At 32.0% G+C, this 23162-nt stretch overlaps 1 long non-coding RNA gene across 1 annotated transcript; it reads right to left on the bottom strand.

The window, feature by feature from the left end:
* Positions 1-581: 581 nt before the first annotated feature.
* On the bottom strand, positions 582-23001 carry LOC116423683. Its single transcript, XR_004234192.1, has 4 exons — positions 22945-23001; positions 9880-9909; positions 4634-4660; positions 582-600 (listed from the first exon to the last, which is right to left on the bottom strand). It is a non-coding gene; the product is annotated as an uncharacterized LOC116423683 (long non-coding RNA).
* Positions 23002-23162: the final 161 nt, after the last annotated feature.

The raw sequence follows: 23162 nt of genomic DNA, 5'->3' as shown, positions 1-23162 counted from the left end.
TAAAGGCATAAGGTATTTGTTGCAAAAGGTTCAGGCAACCATCCCTCCATACTATTCACTTAGGGTATACCCTAAAAATATACTATTAAAAGGCAATGCCTCACATATTCTCAGTCAACCTGAGGTGGTAAAGTTGAAGATAGTAATCATAAACTATGAAAATCTAAACTGCTTTCCAGGAAATGTTTACATTATCTTTTTTAAAGAGAAATAACCTATTTATTTCAAGCAAGGGTTGATAGTCTGAAGACACATATTTTGTTTCATTAACTACCATTATATCATTGTATCTGATCACAGGTGACCTGGAAAGACTCATTGTTTCATTATATGAGTCTGACTTAAAGACCCTATCATTTGAGTTCTGAAGCCTAGTGATATAGCACATTCAATAAGCCTTCTTACCCAAAGAACCTATGCATTCAATAAAGCACTGTATGCTTATAATTAAAATAATTTAAAAGCTGGATACTTCAGAAAGATAGTATAGTTGTCCAGACAAAAAGACAGCATTCACCTGGACAGAGAACAATAGCAATAATGCAGTTTGGCACAAAAGCAATAGCATCATTGTCTTACTTTTTTCCTTGGAACGCTCTGCTGAAAGAAAGATGAAAGAGATATGAATAATTACTACCTTAAGAAAGAGAAAACTAATCTATTAAAATGATAAGACCATAGTCTTCATTATTTTTCCTTTTTCCTCCTTTTCCCTCTTCCTCCTCTTGTTCTTTTCTTTTTTCTCTTTCTTTCCTACTCCCCCAATGCCAAATGATTTTTTTGAAGAAGATTGCCCAATTGTGAATATTTTACACCAATATATTTAATAGGGAAAAAGGATAAGCTATTTTTGTCAATGCCTTTTCAACATGATTTGGAAATTTTTTTAAATGATTGGTATTTAGTATTCTTTTAAAAACATGACAATATACACAGATACAGAGAAGTATAGTTAAATTATGCCAAATAAATGAATATATTATTCTAGACAATCTTCTGGAAAGCCAATTAACACCATCTTCTAACACTGAGAGGTTTCATGGGTCTTCATTTTCCCTAGTGAAACCTCATTGCCCCATTATCCAGTTCCCAATGGTTCAGAACATCTTTGTCAGTTGGATGCTGACCTCTACATCTCTATATCTGCCAGAAATATCCCATAACCTCAATCTTGATTGGGACCATATGGCTTGCCAGACTTGGCACGTTAGAAATGAAAAGATATTATTATTGTTATTTCTATTTGATTATTACAATAAACATTATCATGAAAATAAATTTGACTTTGAAGATACCCTGAAAGAATCTTGGCAACACCAATAGGTCCCAGAACCCCTCAATGAGAACCAATGATCTAGCATGATCTTAGCGTAGAGAACAATTCACTTGCCAAAGGGTCTAACAGGTAATTATTTAGAGAGACAGGATTTAAACTGCAAATTGAATGCATTGTCAATTAGAATAGATGATCACATTAAAAATTCAGATCCCCTGAAAAAATTGTATTTTTCTCTCTTGCTTATCGTTAACACTGCCCCTAGTTCTCCTTTCATTTCCTTATTCTTGATGAAGACCTTTACTCTGTTCTAATTGTTTCTACCATTTATGACAAGGAAGGAACCGATCAATATTTGAATGGTACTTCCACTTATCCTTGAGGATTGGAAAAGGCCTCTGAGCTCTACAGAAATAATTAAGTTTGTTTTCATTTTAAACATGGATACATTTCCATACGTGATAAGGGATGTATGTTGCTAGAAAAAAACATTGGATAATTTAATGGATCAAGCTAGGGAGGCAAATATTAAATTGTAAATTTTAAATCTTTCTTGATAGGCACAGGAATAATCTGACCTCAGCATTCAGACTAGAATTGCTTTATAGGAATTATCTCCTTGAGAAGCATCTGAGAGAGGGTCATAGGATAATAGAATCACAGAAATTTAGAACTGGAATGGACCCCAGAGGTCATCTAAGCTAACTTTGACAATGTTTGTTCCTTCCAGTAATTTATCATTTGTAAGGGAAGACCCAATTGATATGAATTCATTCCTAAACATTTTTCTGTTTAATATTAATAAAATCTCCATTTTAGTGAAGAACAACAAAATTGTAAAAAGAATGAAAATGTATGCGTAATTCAGCAAGATTTACAATGACTAATAAAAAGCACAACCATGAAAGATAGGTCATGTAAGAAGCAAAGAGGTATGATTTAAAGAAGAGCAGCAAAAGGTTCTGGTCCGATGATATTAGCTTGCCATCACAAAATTCCTAATCTCTGTTAATTTTTAGGGCCTCTGAAATATTTGTAATAAACTGTGTTGATATTGGGGAAATAATATTAACTTATTACCAAGAATTACTTTATCTGAACAACCCATTTCTAAATGCTGTCACCTGAGGGGAAAAAGAACCCCAAAAGAAGGAAATACAGTACCATACAAAAAAATAAGTACTTCATAAATATATTTTGAATTAAACTGAATTTATATATTGAACTTTGAATAGGGTGAGGATAAAGAAAAAGAAAAGAAAATGTTGATTGAGGTTATCAGTAATCTTTGTTGTAGATCTTTAAACTAAGAGATATTTTGTATGCTTTCTCTTAAAAGTGTTGAAAATGCTGAGTTATTAACAAATAATAGTAACCTTAACTAGAAATGGAAAATTATCTTCTTTCTATAGATATAAACTCCTATCTCCTAAAAGTCCTTAACAAATTAACCAAGCTTTCTAATCCAAGTGTTGATGACACAAGTTTGGCAGTTAATGAGGTATAGGAGACAATGATATTAAAATAGAACACACAATAAGAGAGTTTTGTTTTCATAGAAGTTTAGATGAACAAAGAAAAAAAATCAATGACTCTTTACTCATTAAGTGTTTTAGTATTAAACAATTTCTACAAATTAATCAATTTCTCTAATCTAATTTCTCCCTGTTCTGTAAATTATTGTCTACTGGTAAAATATGGGACCTGTTTTCAAAAACAAAGTTGAGGGAATTTTTAGTAAGTATTTCATAGACTTTATGATCTATATATTGCTGTATATATAGATATACATATAAAAACTGAGCTTTAGAGATGTTAATCTCATGGGGAGTAAACTGCAGAGCAAGAATTCAAATCCAAGCCTTCAAAATAGAATCAGCATTATTTCTACTGTACTTCTCACTGTTCACCAGAAGTTTTCGTTGCAAATCCCATATATTTTGTAAACATTAATCTACCTACTAGGGCATTCAGGTGCCTGAGGAGATAAGAGTATTGGGCCTGGAGTTAGGAAAACCTGAGGTCAAATCTGATCTCAGGCACTTAACTAGCTGTGTGATCTTGGACAAGTTACTTAACCCTGTTTTCCTCACTTTCCTCATCTGCCAAATGAGCTGGAGAAGAAAATGGGAAACCACGGTAATATTTTGGCCAAGAAAACCCCAAATGAGATAAAAAAGAATCAAATATGACTGAAGCAGTGGAACAACAATGTACTTTCTCTTACTTGCTGCATTTGTATTTTATAGATATGTTCTCTAAAAATAAATGATGGATAAACACTCTTCTAATTCTTAACATGCATCAATTAATAAATTTTCTATCCATTAAATCTAATTTTAAGCTTCTAGAGGACAGAGGCTATTCATGATCCAATAGTGATTGAAGAAATGCCTTTTACTTTATGAGCAAACATTAATGGGCTATCTGCATTGTCTTGATAGATCTTTGTTTACTGCTTCTATATGTTTATCAATTTTTGTTTCTAATACATATTTGAAATAATAAATATCATTTCTGTATACCTAACATACTCAGAACATTTTTATCTAATCATGAACTCAAAGAAAGCAGCAGGATGACAAAGACTTCCAATTGGGAATCCATAGGAATGCCAAACTGAGTTTTGCTCAGGCAGTGAGAGCCTAAATAGATTCTTCTGCAAAGCCTTTGTGTATCATAGATTTTTCTACCCGCTGGGTGCCAGTGTCTTTTCTGGTAAAAACAGGGAAATTTGAGTCCCCTATCACAGGTGGCCTTGAAGAAAGTAAATGGCTACTCATAGGAAGCTATAGAAATGGTTCCTGCTCATCAGACTCAATGATTTCTGAGGTATAGTTTAACTCTGGGATTCTATGATCCCATGAAAGGTTTTGACTGTGGGCAATAGAGATTGGAAAGAAAAAGGGAAATAAGCATTTGAAAACTACTTAGGGAGGACCAAAGAAAGAATAAGACAAATGTAGTGAAGATAGGCTAGAAGTTTTCCTAGAGCTGATTTTATTCCCAGGTGAACTAGAACTGTAGCTTATCTATGATAACATTTACAAAACTGATTGGCAGAAAATCAACTTGTAAAAAACATTATAACCAACATATTTCTAGTAGTACAAGACAAACATTTATTATAGAATGCTTATTTGTCAAGCCAGCACTTCTTTAATACATGATTGTCAGAGTAAGGCTTTACTTTTTTTGATGCTAAATGTTTCACTTTTCATAGCAGTTCTAATTTAGAACCTTCTTTTCAGTTCATAATACTTTTAGTGTTTTAGATTGCTCCTTAAAGTAGAAGTAATATTTTTTGATATCCTTAGTTTAGAAAGAAAAAAAAAAAGAAAGATTCTTTTCCCTTACCATCTGCTGTCTTCGTTATCTTAGAGCCTGAAAACAGAGAAACACCTTGTTCAGCAGACAGATGTTATAAATCAGAAACTGATTAAATCAAACTTAAAATGTCCTGAAAAAGCATATTGCATCATTTTCTCAGAGAAAAACAGTATTAAATACAAGTACTCTTTTTGGGGGCAGGGGGTGGAATAAAAGAGGTTCACATAGCTATCCTTTTCTAAAAGAAACTGAGCAATTTTAATATCTGCAACATAAATATAATAATAAAAATCAAATATCATTCAAATAGGTTTTGCATAGACATAATCTCCTTGATTATAGGAACATGCTAAAATAGTTATTAACATGAATCTGCAATCAAATTGATGCTTTTCATGGCTGGAAGTCAAGCAAAGAATGAAACAAGAGCAATGTTTTGAAAAAAATGACTTGCCAAATTTATGAGCAATTTTTCCAAGGGTCTAGTTATTAATGAATATTTTCATTATCTTCTCCTTTATGCATTAACCTATATGTATTCATTCTATATATTTACCTATGTAAGCAACATATTTCACATTCAGAAAATATTAAGTTCTAGTTTCATGAAAGAAAGTAAATTGGGAGGAAAAGAAGTGAATGTTGACAGAACATGAGAACAATTACATTGATTATAGTAAATGACTATACATGGGATTTAAGTGAGAGTCCTTTCTGTTTGAAGATGTGTATTTCATAGAATGATAGGATCATAGAATAACAGAGTTGGAAAGAGCAGTAGAGATAATTGAATTCCTCCAATCTCCTCATTTAAGAAAATAGAAGTCAAAAAGGGTAAAGTCACTTGTCTTCAGTCCTATCCCTTGAAAAGAAACAAAGGTTCAAGGATACAAATGGGTAGTTTTCAAAGGATAAAATCCAAGCAATGTATAAGCATATGAAAAAATATTCTAAAAACTGATAATTAGATAAATATAAATATAACACATCCAACTGTTTAAGATGACAAATCATAGCAACAACAAATCTTAGAGATGCTGAGGAAAATCAGACACCATTGTTTTATTGATTGATCTGTGCTCTGATTTAGGTATTGTGGAAATGAATTTAGACTTGTGCCCTCCAAGTTAACAAATGTGCATATACTTTGATCCAACTTATGCCACTATTAAGTCAATGTTCCAGTCTTATATGTACAAAATTATTTAAAGCAACTTTATTGTTGAAATTCAAGGAAGTATCTGCTTGTTAGAGAATAATTAAATAAATTATGGGATGTTAATGTAATAGAATATTGCTGTGATTTGAGAAATGACAAAGTAGACAGAAAAATTCCAGAAAACCTTGATGATCTGATAAAAAGGAAAGTGAACAGAGCTAGAACAATTTACATAATGACAACATTTTAAAGAAATGTAACTTTGAAACATTTTAGAAATTTGATTAATGAAATAATAAACCATGAATCAGGAGGACTGAAGATTATTCATATCATTCACCTTCTGCCAGAGAGGTAATAAACTTAAAATCCAGAAGGAAATTAGTATATTTAGAAACAGCAAATCTGGGGAATTGTTTTGCTGGACTAATATATATATATATATATATATATATATATATATATATACATATATATGTATATATATATGTTATGTATACATTATATATATTTAAAATACATTATTCTATTGATAGAGCAGTGGGAAAAAAGAAATAATAGGTATTGCAAAATATATTTTTTTAAAAATGTTAAAGTAAATGATAAGTCTTTCTTCCTTCTCCCCATTTTGGGGAAAGTAGAATTAAATTGTTTCTCCATGAATTTTATTCTTTAAACCTTTTTTTGGTTTCTTTTTTCTGTTACCTCATCTACAACTATAATTTAATGTTCTCAGAAAATGATTGAAACATCTTTAGGAAATTCTTCAAGAGAATTATATCCTATTTAGTTATAAACCGAGGTCCCTAAAGCAATTACATTAATTTTTAGCTAAAAGGAATAATGGTTAAAGAAATGACATGGTTTGTCTTAATTTTTCTAAAAAAAAAAAAATGAACCCTGCAAAATGTCATAATATTAGCAAATAATAGGTAAACATAATATTCTACATTAAGAATAATATGTTAGGAGCCAAAATTATATTACAAAGCAGCATTATCTGACTATTCTTTAGGGAAGCATGAGAATACTAAGCAATTAATCACCAAGCATTTCTTAAGCCCCTACTACATACTAAACACCTACACATAAATGGTGAGGATATAAGAAGCAGAAGTGAAACTAGATGTTGCTCACAAGAAACTCACATTCTAATGGGTGGAAGAATGAGATACATTCTATCTGAATATAAATGATAATTATAATTGCAAATATTTGTGAGCCTGTGTGTGTGTGTGTGTGTGTGTGCGCGCGCGCGCGCACGCGCGTGCTATTAAAACTCCTGGTCAGAAAACTAAACAACAGGCTTTGATTAAGAAGATAAATATCTAGTAGATGTAAATAAAAGCAGCACTTTGCTCTCAAGCTGTTTAATTTATCATGGATAATCATTCCACTTTAGCAATTATTCAAGTATAGTATTAAAAATTAGCAAGAATTACCCATGGAAATGTGGAATTTCATGCAAGGCTATAGCAACAACAAAATTAACCTCATTAGAGCCTACTAACTGAAGGACAAATGTACATGATTTATTTCACAGTATTGATGATTTTTAAGACTATTTGTTTTGAGGAAGAGCCAAAATAAAAAAACAAAAAAAAAACAAAAAAAAAACACAGATAAGGTTGTCCCAATCTGAACAAAGTCCCCAGATTCTAGAATTTTTCAGGAGCTTTCCATTTGGGGCATATCTGCCTTTGTATTGCATTAACACCAAAAAGTTGCAGGCTAAAAACCCAACAAGACCAAGTATTTTAATTTATTGCTTTTGTTACTTGTCTTTTTAGGCCTAGGACTTGTTTTTGAAGTCATTTATACCAAATGGCACTTGTGCACATTATAATAACTCATTGGACAAACTATGTATATTCAGAGCTACTTAAGAAACAAGAGATGTATTATCAGTACTGGATGCACAATTAGAAAAGCAGAAGAGGAAGCAAATCAGTGTAGTCCTGGTCATGCACCACAAGAGATGGAGCAATAAAGACAAAATTCATAAACTTGATAATTGATTCTGGTCTAAAAGTTCATCTAAATGTTTGTGGGGAAGTTATTTTTAACATTTGTTAACAATTGTTAACTATTGTTAAAAGTCTCACACAGTTTTTGATTATTTCCTCAAAATCAGAAGAGAGCCTTGTATTAGTCTAAGGTTAGCAATTGAATTCTTTATTTTTATGTAATAAAGATGGAGAGCCCCAAGGTATGTAAGAAATTGAACAGGAATGCAAAAATAGACCAGAGGAGCCCAATTTCATACCTCCTAAAATGAACACAAACTCCTTGGTTTTTCTGATGGCAAAAATAACTAAAATATTTCATTCTTGTTGCTGAGCCAGAATCGTCAAAAACTGGGACAAGACAAACCATCATCCAACAGCACTAGTTACTAAGGAATTAAAATAAAACTTTTAATTCATCCATTAGAAGAATGAGTGACTAAGGGAGCTAAAATAAAAATAAGAACTTCATATTTAGGAAGTATCTCTAAATCAAGGGAAATCATAACATAAAATGCTTATGTTTATGGATACCATTTAAATACTATTATAAATTACACAGAAACTTTTTATGCTTTCATTGCCATTTCCATGACTGAAAACATAATTGCTCAGGTTCTCACTTTCCCCAAATCTAACATGATGAATTCTTATTTCTCAAAGTCATCTATGTCTCCTCCTCTACTCTCTGACTCAATTATGCTAAATATATACAATTCTCTTTCCCAAATGCTGGGGGGAGAGAAGGGAAGGGAACATATGTAAGTGCTTTCATTACTTCAATTTCTCAGCAAAGGCTTATTCTTGTGAACGTCTTTGTTGAATATATGGATTCCTCCTATCTTCTGTAATGGGAAGAGATTAAAATAGGAAAAAGAAAATATGTTTCCTTAGGCAGCTCTACCACATATATAATCTTACATTAAGCACACTATTGATTATTGCCTCATTTTTCCAGTTTTATGAAGCAGAATATAATTCTGCAGATATTAGATAGGCTTGTGCAAAATCTCAATGTAAACTCCCTAATGTAAAACAAATCATTTGTTTTTTTAATTGGAATGTGCCAAAATCCCATTATAATAGAAATGGTAATTTTCTAAGTTGAAATAAACATCCTAGAATGCTATGATTTTACTAGATTGTTCAACCCTTTCATATTTTATATATCTTTGAATACCCTGTCTCTCTCTCTCTCTCTCTCTCTTTATATATATATATATATATATATATATATATATATGGTTTGACTCCTCTCTTTAAAAGGAAAATAACAACAAACATGTTTTCTTACATTAAGAAGTATAAAAGAAAGTGGAAAGGATGAAGTACAATAAGGCTATATTTTATTTGTAGCTGAAAAGTGAAAGAAGTGGGTTTGGTTGCTGCTAATGGGAGATATTAAAGGAGTTATGGTGCAAGGATTCTCCTGTAGTTTGTATAGTTAATATATTTAAGAGCAGACCCTAAACTTATGGAATGGGGATTTGAAAAAAAAATTCCATTCTTTCCCTGTGTCTCTAGAAAAGCTTTCATCTATGTTAGAAAATGTTTCTCTTCTAAACTGAAATACAAAGAGATTTATCATGCAAAAGATTAAATAAATTCTATAAGATTTTCTGAAAATTGTGTCCATAAAACCAAATTTATGTGAGCATTCAGGAGCACTATAGAACAACAATTTTAGTCTTTCCTGTTATTGAATGTTTGGAAAAAAGGTAAAAAAGAAAATGAAACTCTGGGTACAGGTTTTCTTTTAATGCTGTAAATTGACCATCAAAAAACTAAGCCTGCATGTCCCAGAAAATAAACCGAATGAAAATGGTCCTTAGCTTTTAATCTTTATTTGTTAGAGGTTGAATGATGTATTTTTTCTATTACCCATGTTGTATTATAATTATTTGTGCCATTAGTTTATTTCTCCTGAAACAGCAAGTTTGTTGAGGACTAAAACTGTGACTCCCATAATGCCAAATTCTATTTCTTTAATTTTAGAATAATTCAAACATGTAGTATACACTTAATAAAGGTTTCTTAAATGAATTAATGTTTTTCACATTAATTGCAAGATAGATTTTTGATAATATATAAAAATTATACTTAATTACCTTCTTTCTTTTCTTCTTTTTTAGATGTTGCTGAAAAAACAAAAAGAAGAGTGTTAAGACATATTTAAATTAAAAAAAAAAAAAACTTTTCCTTGAAATTTGAAGACAGCATTTTATATTCACTGAATGAACATTTAATGATTCACTAATTTAGAACTACTATACAAAAATAAACAAAACTATCCTTTCATAAAATTTAGAAGTAATACAGACTTTAAAATGCAAACATTAAGAAAATCAGAAGATATATTTGTGACAAGTCCTATAATTAAGCTTTGTCGAGCTTTGTTCAAAGAATAAGAGTAAAAGATAAATTTTTGTGCATCTCAAGCTAAAAGAATTAATATCCTCTGGAAAGTTAGAGGAGTACTAAATATCTCTGTGCTCATATAAAGGGAATGAAGTAAAAAGTTGAAACAAAAGGATGTCTTCAAAAATTACATCACAAGTATTAGTCTACAAAATTGAAACAGTAGTTCATCCCATGAAAAAAGGGACTCAAACTTTTTTATTAGTAAAATCTTTTTTCTTTACGACCTTACAAATGAATAGACTAGGACTCAAAAATAATATCCCCTTTTAGTCAGAAAGTCTGAGAAATTTTAACTGGAATTTAATATCTTCTGAATTTCTGTTTCTTATGAGAAGGGGGAAAAAGCTATACTTCAACTTGGATTCTTTAATCAATTATGTATTGGGAGGAAAAGTATATTTTCTTTTTTCCTCTTTTAAAAAAATAAATTTTAGAAAATTTCTCCAGTTACATATAAAAACAATTTTTAAGATTTATTTTTAAAACTTTGACTTTTAACTTCTTTCCCTTCCTCCTTTGCTCTCTTCCAATGAGAAAGCAAGAAATTCAATACTTTTTACACATGTATTCATGAAAGATATTTTCATAATAATCATGTTGTAAAAGAAAACATAGACCCAAAAAAAGAAAACCTCTAAGAAAAATAAAGTAAAAAATAATATGTTTCAATCTGTATTCAGACACAATCAGTTCTTTCTTTGTTAGAGGTATAACATCTTTCTTCATAAGTCCTTCAGAGTTGTCTTAGATCATTGTATTGCTGAGAATAACTAAGTCATTTACAATTGATTATCTTATAATATTGCTGTTACTTTATACAAAGTGCATCTCACTTTGCATCAGATGCTCATCAAAGTCTTTGCAGGTTTTTCTGAGAGCATCTTTTTTTTTTTTTCATTTTTTACCAAGGCATCATTTTTTATAAGGCAATAGCATTCCATCACAATCACATACTTCAATTTGTTCAGCCATTCCCCAATTGATAGACAATCCCTCAGTTTCCAATTATTTGCCCCCAGAAAAGAGGTGGTATAAATATTTTATGCATATTGATCTTTTTCCTTTTTTTAAATCTCTTTTGGGATAGAGAACTCATAATGGTATTGCCAAGTCATGATTTTATCATTCTTCAGGCATCATTCCAAATTGCTCTGCGGAATAGTTGAATCAGTCCACCAGTGCTTCATTATTGTCTCATTTTTCCAACATCCCCTCTTCCATTTATCATTGTCCTTTTCTGCCTTATTAGCCAATCCAATAGATATGACATAGTACCTTAGAACTGTTTTATTTCATATTTCTCCAATCAATGTGTTAGAATATTCTTCATATGACTCTAGATAGTTTTGATTACTTCATCTGAAAACTGTGTATATCTTTTGATCATTTCTCAATTGGCAATGGCTCTTATTTTTATAAATTTGATTTAGTTCTATATATGTTTAAGAAATGAGGTCAAAGAAATGAGGTCAAAATGTATATTTTTAAAGGATATTGGATTAATAAAGTTTCATAATCTAAAGAATTCAAGATAGTTATATATATATATATTACAGAATGATTATGAATTTTGTGTATTAAATTTAAAAACTTGTATAATAAAAATATGATGCAAATCTTTACTACTATTTGTTTATTTGATTAAACTTTCAAGAACATAAGCTGTAGAATAATCATATATTGCAGACAGTGTCAATTACTCTTTTTTTTTTTTTTTTTTTGCTAAGAATCATGGTATGTACTACAAAAAGTAACTGAATGGAAATTACGTGCTGAAAAATGAATGGTATGATGATTATCTTAAAACTATAAGGCCTATAATAAGGAAGATGAATCATCTTTGATATCCTGGGTCACTACTGGTAAGGGAATGATTTCTATGCCCCAGAAGAATAGGTTCAAGGAACTGGAGATGTTTAATATGGGCAAAAAATTACCAAAAAAGCTAATTACTGTCATGTAATTACATGACAGAAGTCTTCAAATATTTATAAAATTTTTATGTGAAAAGAGATTAGGTATCATCTATTTAAATCTAGAAAACTATCCTAGAATCAACAGGCAAAAGTACATAGAGAAAGATTTGAGCTAAATATAACTGAGGTATCTAAAAGTGGGTGGGTATTTAATATCCAAAAGTTCAAGTGGCCATGAACATAAACAAGCATTTATGGATGTTGACATTCAAATATGCATTAGAATCAGGGGTCCTCAAACTTTTAAAATAGGGGGCCAGCTCACTGTCCCTCAGACTGTTGGAGGGCCAGACTATAGTAAAAACAAAAACTTTATTTTGTGGGCCTTTAAATAAAGAAGCTTCATAGCCCTGGGTGAGGGGGATAAATGTCCTCAGCTGCTGCATCTGGCCCGCAGGCCGTAGTTTGAGGACCCCTGCATTAGATGATCACTTATCAAAAATATTAAACAGGGATTGGAGTAGAATGGCACTTTTCTTCCTTTCCTACTCTAACATTTAACAAGTCTATGATATCAATGTATTTCAATTAAATTGCTCATGTCTAGTGCTGAGAACATTTTTATTTAGCAAAAAGAAAGGTAACAGATAATATACCTTTTAAAGCATCAGAAGAATATTATTTTCTCTGTAAATATTTCCTGAAATTTATGTTCTTTATTCATAGGAAAAGTTATTTCTTTAATAAATGTCCATTTTACCATTTTTAAAAGGCAAAAGAATTGGGAGAATGAAGATGATTTATAAGGTTTGGAGTCCAATCCACTGGTATAAAGTCTACACAAAAAGGAAACATCTGATACTAAAGTTTTCCAAGTGTTTTGCAAAACTTTTTGAGTCTTTAAAATAAAGCCTTACTATTAACCACCCCATCCTGGAAAGTTTTTTTTTTTTTTTTCTTTTTCACTTCCCCCCTCCCCCACTTATCAGAGTGCTTATTTTTGAAGTTTTTCTTTCTTTCTTTCAATGTTCAGTTCTTTTATCATTCAATATTGAAATGAGTTGAAAGTTAGGATCTCAAGTTATAAGCACTCTCCATCAAAATGGCAGCAAGTTTTGTTTGTTTTTCTGGGTTCTGAGCAAAAATGAATAATACTTCATTTTTTCCTGAGGCAGCCAAGAGGTACAAAGGATAGAGTTCTAAATTGCAGAATTAGAAAGGCCTGAATTAAAATCTTATCTTAGGCCATTGATTAAGTGTGTGACCTTGGGCAAGTCACTTCTCTCATGTATATGTATATATGTACTTCTTGTAATCCCCATATATTCTGCTTCTCTAGTCTAACCTGACATATTTAATTTCCATCCTCTTCATCTCCTATAGTATTCATCAAACCATACACCTGGTATATACATATTTATCTACCTGAAAATTGTATTATACTATGTGTCATTAGCATTTGTTATATAGATAGGGCTCCCAATTCCTGGGATTACAATATCCAGCATCCATTTGGTATTTACAAGAGCAAAATACTAGGGCATATAGTTAATCCTATATGTATATATGTGTGGGGGTGTGAGTATGTGTGTATATAATCTATCTATCTACAAATTATGTTTTTTTCAAGTTATACCATGATCTTCAAATATTGGTAGAACTACCATATGAAATTGAAAAAATCTAAATAAATCTTTATTATACTGTTTAAAAATGTATTCCAAATTTTAATATCAAATTCTTTATTCACACTATTCATCATCTTTTTTCTTGGAAAGAGAAAACTAGCTGGTATCTACAGCTAGTGTAAGGCACTAGTACACTAGGAAATGATACCCTAAAGTGCTTTAAAATCTCTACTCATATTAATTAATTTGGTGATATATTGTACTTTTGCTGATTCTGATGAATATTTTTGTAGGACATGGGGGAACTTTGAAAACTTTATTATGGAAGCCCAGAAACAGGTGTCTAATGCATTCTAATGCACAATGTCAAGGAGTTAATATTGCACATTAGTAAATTCATTACCACCCTTTCTCTTTTTTCCATTAAAAAAAATTCCTATGTTCTATACAGTAGAGTTGTTCTAGGCTAATACATTTGGTGATATTTTTTTATGTTTCTTCCTGTTACACTCTACTCTAGACTTTTTAGTCTACTAGTTACTCTAGAGTAACTCTAAACTTTTAGAACAAGTAGTACTCCAATTACTGACTTTTTTTTTATTAACTCATTTTATTTTCTTACTTTTTGCCAATTTTTTCATCAATTCAAATACACGTTGTATAAAATTAAGCCCATCATGTTCCTTGCTTATGTTAATAGCATCATTCTCTTCCAATATAAGCTAATAGAATTATTCTTTAAGAAGGGCAGAAATTTTCCCTTTTTGTGTTTATGTGCCTCTGATGTCCAGCACAGTGTGTCTTGTAAATAGCAGGAACTTAATGGTTGTTATTTCTGTTGCATAATCATTGCCTTTTCCTCCTCTTATTTTTCACCTACATGCAATCAGTCACTCACCAATTTATCTTTTGAAGTATTTCCAGAAACTCTCTCTTTTTCATCCCATCTCCATGGAATACTTCAAGAACTTCCTAACTGTTCTCCCTCCCTCAAATCTTTTGCTTTTGTCTACTACACAATAGTAACAGATTTATTTTCAAATTCATATTCATCCTGTTATTGTTGTGTTAAAAAAAACAACACTTGATAGCAGCAATTATTTTCAGGCTATAATCCAAATTCCTTAACATGACATTCAGGTATCATCATACCATCTTCAATACCTTTTATTATAATAGGGTATGTCATGTATCTAGTTAATGCATAGTAGACATATCAAATAAAAAGAGAAGAGCAGCAAAATGAGAACCTCTTTTTTTTTCAGTCCCCATGTTTTTCAGTAAAAACTCTGTAGGTAGAAATTATTACACTTTAACATTTTATCATTATCATCAAAAGAAAATTTAAGTTAATGAACAGGCATTCCCTACACTCATCATCATCATAATCATTATCCACACTATCATTTTCAATGTTGCTTCAGTAGTGTTGCACTTCATAAGAAAAATGTAGATTTGCAAGTTAAGTACCATGATCAACAATTATCTTTCAATTCTCAAATGCCCAAATTGATCACTTTTAAGTGTGAGTAAATTTTTTTCCATGTACAATTTCATTCTGTCCCCATGTTCTTATAAGAGCCGATTTACAGAAAATCATTGAAGTTATGTATCCAATATATCAAGGTTTTAATTACTGTGGGCATTGTCCAGGCCATTTCATTGAGAAAATATTTCAAAAACTTCACTTTTATTTTAAATAACATATGGTATAAGGTTGTTCATTTAATTTTCCTAAGGGAGAGAGCCATCACAAAAAACTGTCACACATCCTTCATTTCAAAGAGTAAATTCTGATGGCTATTTGTGAATTCTTCTTAGGTATGCAATTGAACGAGCAGGGAGGTAGTACAGAAGATAGAAGACTAGGCTTAGGGTCAGGAAGACCTGAGTGCCCTCGTAATACTTACTAGCTGTGTGATCCTGGGGCAAGTTATTTAACCTTGCTTATCTCAGTTTCTTTACTTGTAAAATGAGCTGGAGAAGGAAGTGCCAAACTATTCCAGTATCTTTGCTAAGAACACCCCAAATAAGGTTATAAAGAGTAGGGCAAGATTGAAATGACACAATAACAGTGACATCCACATGAAATCCTCTGGATCTGAAATCAACCTTAAGAATAGTTAACAAACATTTTCTCTTCTCAATAACTCTAATTTAAGGATGAGGCAATACATCTTTTCTCCCCACAGCACTTAGGAAGTCTTATTCTCTCAGAAGGCTCAATCACATGGAAGCTCCTGAGGGAAACAGCAAAACACAGGATAGTGTTGAATTTCTGACATCTTGACAGTAATGGATCCTACTGAGATTTTTTTTTTAAAAAAGCATCTGCTTGATATCTAAACAATACTCAGATTTGTTTCTGAGAAAATGAATGATGAACTCAAAGATTTCACTAGGCCTTGCTTTCTTAGCTCTTGATAATGCTGATGAGGACTATTTTATAATTATGATTAAATGAAAAGGGACTAAGTATTAGCCTAATTCATAATAGGATGATTCTGCAATTTTATTCTACGTCCAAAACAGGAAACAGCTCATAATGTGGTACAATCAATATAACTTTATATTTAGAGACTGAGACCTGTTTTCAAATCCTGACTATGCTGAACAAAAACAAAGTTGATAGACCATTAGACTTGTAATCAGGAAAAAATGACTTCAAATTTTAGCTCAGGAGAGTGTAGAGCCAAAATGGCAGAGAGTAGACAGGGCTTTGCCCGAGTTCTTTCTGGCTCCCTTTGGAATCAACACTAGATCAAGTGTTTGGACAAATTTTGGAGTGACAGACCCACAAAGATTTGGAGTATAATAATTCTCCAGCATAAGATATCTTGGAAGGACTTCAGGAAAGTTCTGGGCATGGAGAGGTTTATTGCAGGGATTCTAGTGGGAGGCTCTCAGCCAAAATACTGCAGCATTGGTTAGTCTGTCCTGGTTCAGAAGACCACAGTTAAGACCTCCAACACAATCACTGAAGACAAATTATGAGTCCCTAAACCCCAGCATAACAGGCAGGACTTGGCCAGGTCATTCAATGCAGTTGGGTAGCCCTGCCTCTAGTGTGGTTTGTAAGAATCGCCTATAGTCCTGCAAAGGAAACTTGGGACAATTTTCCCTTTTCCCTAAAAGCAGACTTCAATCTTTAAAAATGAGCAAAAAAGGCAAAAAGAACTCTGATCATAAAAAGCCACTATGGAGACAGGAAAAACCAGAACAGAAACCCAAAAGAGGACAATAAAGGCAAACTGCCTGTAGATGATGCTTCAAAGGGGAATATGAAAAGGTCTCCAATTCAAAAGGGTCTCTTGGAAGAGTTCAAAAATGAGCTTTAAAAAGATAGAAAAATGGAGAAAAGAAATGAGAGCATTACAGGAGAGTTATGAAAGTTGTGAGGGAAAAGTCAACATCTTAGAAAAGAAAGCACAGTTGTGTCAGAATGCAATGGTTGAGCTAGAATGCCTAATGGATATAGAAATGGGCCTAGAGTCAGGAAGTCGAGTTTGAATCCAGACTTAACTATTTATTAGGTGTATATACTTGGACAAATCACTTAAATCTATTTTCTCCTTTTCATAACTGTAAAATAGGTTAAAAAATAACTTACCTCCCAGGGTTGTTGTCAGTATAAAAAGAGAATAGCATTTATAAAGGGTTCAGCACAGTGTCCGATAGATAGTATGTGTTTAATAAATGCTTGATTAATCTTTTCATTTTTGGAAGAATAAAATGAAATGATATTTGTAAGGTATTTTTCAAACTTTAAAATGCTATATAAATGGTAGCTATTATTATTAAGTATTTGTTAAGCACATACTCTTTCAGACATTTTGCTAAAGCACTGGAGATAGAAAGATAGTCCTTGCTCTCAAGGAACTTACAGTATATATATATATATATATATATATATATATATATATATTTGTTTACATTATTACCTCAATTGCCATTTGAGTATTTTTCCATTTTGTATTCTTTTTTTCCAATTAGCTCTTCATCTTCATCTTTTCTCAAGTTGGTGGCTCCAACATTAAAATAGCTCATGCTTTGGTAATTGGTCATTATATTTCAATTAAAACATAATCAAATTGTTTACTTGTGATTTTGCAGGTTTGATGCTTGCTGACTTTTTTCCAAAAAAAGTTTAAAAAGTTAAATGTTAAAATGTAAAAAATTTGTCTAAAATCTATTATCATCTTTTTTTCTTACTCTCCAAGCATGTTTTCATCATATCTTTTACTCTGCTTACCTTTGTGTTGAAGTCATTGAGTTTTTAAGTTTATGCTGGTATAATTTGGATAGTCTTATCCTAGCTGTTTAGAGAATGTCTTTATTTCCTATTCTGATTCTCTATAATGCATGTTGTATATAAGCTTTATAATTATTTCTTTTTGCAAATGCTTATTGTGAATTCTGCAAAATTAAGCCATCAAGAATCCTGCAAAGTGACACTTCTTGTTACCTATTGATACATAATAAAAACAGAGCTGCTAACTATCATTTGCCTCTTGGAGAAGAACTGAACAATCAAGCTTCTAATTAGTTACAACCCAATTTTGTCACCTAATTTAATTTATGGTGATTAACTCTGAGTGTAAATAGCAGTCATTTCTGCTTTGGGCAGAAACCCTGAGGGTCTTCCCCTCCCAAATTTATTTATTTCTAGGTTTTTTTTTTTTTTTTTTTTTTTTTGCACTAAGTGAAAGAGAAGACTCTTTGCCTCAATTGTTACCTAACCTTAATCAGTGAATAGGTATAACCACAGTGAAACAGACCTTTTGAAGATCTTAGCTTAAAAAGGCTAAAGTCTTCTATTTCATCAGTTGTTTTGATTTATATCTTGCCAATTGACTCTGATGGCTCTGGAGGGGAAAGTGAGGCAGGTGACCTTGGACAGCCCTCCCTCACTTACATGTCATGGCATCACCTCCCTGATGTCATGGTCTTCTTTGAGAAGGAAGAACAAAACAACTGTGTGAGTGTATGAAAGGCACTGTGGCATTAATAATATAATAGGAGCCATGACAACTCCCAAATAACTTACAGTATAAATGGAGGAAACAGAAATATTCAGATTAAACAAGCCACTTAATCTCCCTGTACTTGTTTTCTTTTCTACAAAATGATAGATTTGTACTCAATGACCACTCAGATCCTTTATAAATCCTTTAGCCATTTGCATCATGAAAAAAATATAAAATATATGTGCATGTATATGTATATATATAATTTTTTAGACATGCAAAAATATTAAAAAATATAACCTAATATTTGTAATCCCATGAGCCTATGGGTTATGATATAGATAGTGAGATAAATGAAAAATGTGAGGTCTGGCCAAAAATCTCTAAGAAATTTGAGGAAGAAGAAATTTTTTAAAAATTGTTTTTTATCCTGGGACAAAGGCTGAAGTTTGGGTCAGAGATATATGTGGTCAAGAAAGAAGATATGTCTTCCTAAAGGAAGTAATCATTTGAGATGGGATTTGGGAGAATGGTCACATTTCAAGAAACAGGGATGAGTTATATGTTTCAAGCACAAGCAAATGCAAGACAAAAGGAAAAGGCAGAATAAGAACGGAGAACAGAAACTTGTTCTGTTTAACTAAAATGTAAATTACATTAAGGAAAGTAGCATGAGGCAATATTGGTGGGTAGTTTGCAGTCAAATTTTATAAAATCTTTTCATAGCCAAGAGTGTCTACCTCTTGTGATAGACAATGGAGGAGGGGAGGCATAGAAAATTTTCAATTAGCAGAATATCATCAGCAAAAAGAAAAAGTATCAACAAATCTAAGGAACCTAAGTAGTCCTCTAATTCAATCTGTACAGAAGTAAACATTCTTTTCATAATATAATATATAATTCTTGGTCATCTGATCTCTCCTAGATTTCCAGTATGTAAGAGTTATTAGCTCCTGTGGCAGTTTATTCCTCTTTTGAATATTCATTTCTTTTCACACATTTTCACTTATATAAGGCTAAATATTCTTCTCTGAAATTCCAACATTTGTTAGATATCAAGCAGATATCAAGCAGAGTAAGATGAATCCTTTATCCACATAACATGTTTTCAAATGCTGAAACTTCTCTTTTCCAGGAAATCAATTCTGATTCTTCCATCTGATCCTTCTCTGGGGTGGGTTGAGGCCTTTGATCATCCTAATTGTCATCCTCTGCATATTCCTTTTTAAATATTCCTCCTTTCTTTATTTTCTCTCAACTTTATTTCATGAGCTCCCACTCTGGCAAAAATTCTCTACTAATACTGTATAAGTATAAGTGATATGGAGAGCCCTGAAACTCTTTCTTTCTGACTTTGGAGGGAATGCTAAGCTCTCCCCTGAGAGACCTGCCCCAGGGAATCAAGATAAAGTGGTTTCATTCTGTTACCTGGGTGGGACTGGTTGAGTCCAGGACCACTCCTACTTAGCACAAGCTGAAGATTCCAAATCTATTGAATTGGAGATTAGCCCAGAGATACTTATTCAGTTCCAAGATTTTCTATTCTGAATCCAGCTCAAACTGCTCCCAGCCCCCACCAAGAGCTGCTCATAAAACAAGTTTCCTTCAACCCATCTCCTTGCAGAGGACCTAATATGCCATGCCAAGGAAACTCTTTCTCCCCTTGACATAAGCTGCAAACCTCTGCCTGCTGAAATGATATTCTCTTTCAGTATTACTTCCTTTTTATCTCTCCATTTCCCTAACAAGACCTTATTTCACCTCACTGTTGGGATTTCTCTGCTAGAAACTTTATATCCCACTATTGGGACCTTGGCACCAAGGAAAAGGCCGATTTCCCAATGCCAGTAATAAACTTCTTTTGCCATTCTAGCTTTTCGGGTTTGTAAATTCCTTTATGAAGAATCTCTGTGCCAACCAAAGGGGTTCCCACAACTCCCTGCCCTGCACCAAACCTCATCATTTGGGGACACAACCCTGAACCCCATCATAAGGACTTAAGATTTTTTTTTTTTACCCAGTCACTTTGGTCACTCACCAAAGGCTTCTTTCCAAGCTGAGAAAGTTGGAAGGTACAATGGATAGACCACTAGCCAAATTCATAACCTTCCTCAGAACCTTATAACCTGTGTGATTCTGCATGAGTTTCAATCTTTCCAAATTTAATTTTCTTTATTTAAACATGTAGATAATATCACTGAACTCACAGAATTATGAGAATCAAATGAAATAATCTTTCAAGTGCTTTGCAAATCTTAAAATATTATATAATTACCAGTATTATTTGTCATCCATCCAATTCTAAATATACTTGTCAATGAAGGTATGTCTTCTCTAAAGACATTGCCAACATTTTGCTTAAACATAAGCAAATTATATCTTTGGTATTATCCTCACTTAACAATTCAATATAAGTCCTTTGGCTGTTAAAGTCCTTATAAACTATCCCCTTCCTACATTTTGTCTTCTATATCTAACTCTTCACCATATACTTTATGGTCCAGTAACACTGATCTATTGGCTTGCTGTACCTCCTCTACTGTTAATTTCCAAAATACAGTTTCTTTCCTTTTTTTCCTTCATATTGTTTCATTAGAAAATTACTCTGGTAGCATTATGAAACGTCCTTTTTTGTCATTTAGTCATTTCAGTCCTGTCCATCTCTTTGTAACCTCAATTGGGGTTTCTTTGGCAAAGATAATAGATAAATGGTTTGTCATTTTCTTCTCCATTTTTTTACATATGAGGAACTGGGGCAAACAATTAAGTGATTTGCCTAGGATCACAGAACTATTGAGTGTCTGAGATCAGATATGAACTCAGGAAGATCTTCCTGACTCTAAGTCTGAAATTCTAATTACCATGCTACCAAGTTTCCCTAAAATTTGGATCACTTGATTTGTGAAGTTACTCTAAAATTGGTATAAGGTGGTAATACTTTAGATTTTCTGCACAAATGGATTTTTAAAAACCCCCATAAGTAGAATATTTCACAGTATTAAAATTACAAAATCTCATATATGCTATGTAGGAAAGTTTTCTTGTAACATGCTGGATTTTTTTTAACCTTCTCTTTGATATGCCATGGCCATTTTTCTTTTTCTTTTTTTTAATTTTAATTTTTATTTCTTTTTTTATTTAATAGCCTTTTATTTACAGGTTATATGTATGGGTCATGGCCATTTTTCATGGAAGAAGTCACTAGCAACTTTCCTTTTTAATTACCTAAATTTTTTTCTATGATCAACATCATTCCTTATGTCAGGAATGTTAAATTATTCTGCATATATCACTTAGTACTTTTGGACTTAGGTTTACTTATCCTGGCTTTCTCAATGGATATGATTCAAAGGCAGCTCTGTTAAAAGAAAGTTTCATTCTTCATGATCAGAGGCAACTTGATGCAAAAGCAGTGTCTTTCAATGGATCTCATAAAGACTATCATCAGGATTATTCCCTCAAGACAAAGTATTAATGTTGTGATTATAAACAAATAAAAGTAATTTCTGGGGTAGCTTGTGGGAATTCGTGGTATTATTTTATAGTTATATTTCATAATAAACATGCTTTATAATTATTGTGATAATAATAAAATCTGATGAATTGTAAATTGTTCTGATTTCCCCATATGACAATTTTTTTGTTGTTTGTGGGGAAATCTGGGTAAGGAGATCCCTTAACCAATAAATATGTGCAACTTTTGCAGTTTATATTCCTATAGGTAAACTTCAAGAAGTAAAGTAAGGATCATTTTCACAGAATCAATCAATGAACAAGCGATCACGAAGCCTCTTTTATATGTCTGGAACTGTGCTAGGTGCTAGAGATATAGAAATAAAACTGCAACAGCTTTTGCCTTCAAGGAACTTCTATCTATTCTATCTGGGGAAATTGTATACACAGATAAGCATAGACAAAAACACACACAGAATAAAGATAAGATAAATATGATGTAGATAAACACTATAACGTTTTTCTGAGACTAAATTTCTCTAGATAAAAGCAGATCATTTAAACAGCATGGACTTTAAGATCTGTTTTAGTTTTAAATCTGTGATCACAGTCATGTCATATCAAAACAGGATGGAACCATCACTTAAAACTGACAAAACCAATCTCTTCCCTACTCTGCCAGCAGATGGTACTGTTCTGCAACAAACAGAATTCACAGCTTGACTCTCCAGGTACAATATTGTGAAAATCAACCAAATGAAAGATTAGAGAAAAACTTCTTTTCTTACCTTGTGTGGCTCCTTTTGTAGTACCTTGTTTGGCTTCAGCAGCTTTCCCAGACTCTTAAAAATAACAAATTAAATCAATAACTATGAAGCATTAAAGCACAAAAATCCACAGCGAAAAGAGTAACAGCAAAGGCTAAAAAAGCATGTCCACTGGTATATACAATCATTCTAGTAAAAAAAATGTAGACAATTATTAGCAAGAATGCGAGGCTTACCCA

This window comes from Sarcophilus harrisii, chromosome 4 (genome assembly GCF_902635505.1).
Source record: "Sarcophilus harrisii chromosome 4, mSarHar1.11, whole genome shotgun sequence".
NCBI classification, from domain to species: domain Eukaryota; kingdom Metazoa; phylum Chordata; class Mammalia; order Dasyuromorphia; family Dasyuridae; genus Sarcophilus; species Sarcophilus harrisii.
The sequence above is the reverse complement of the archived record's forward strand: the minus strand, read 5'-3'. Positions and strand labels throughout refer to the sequence as shown.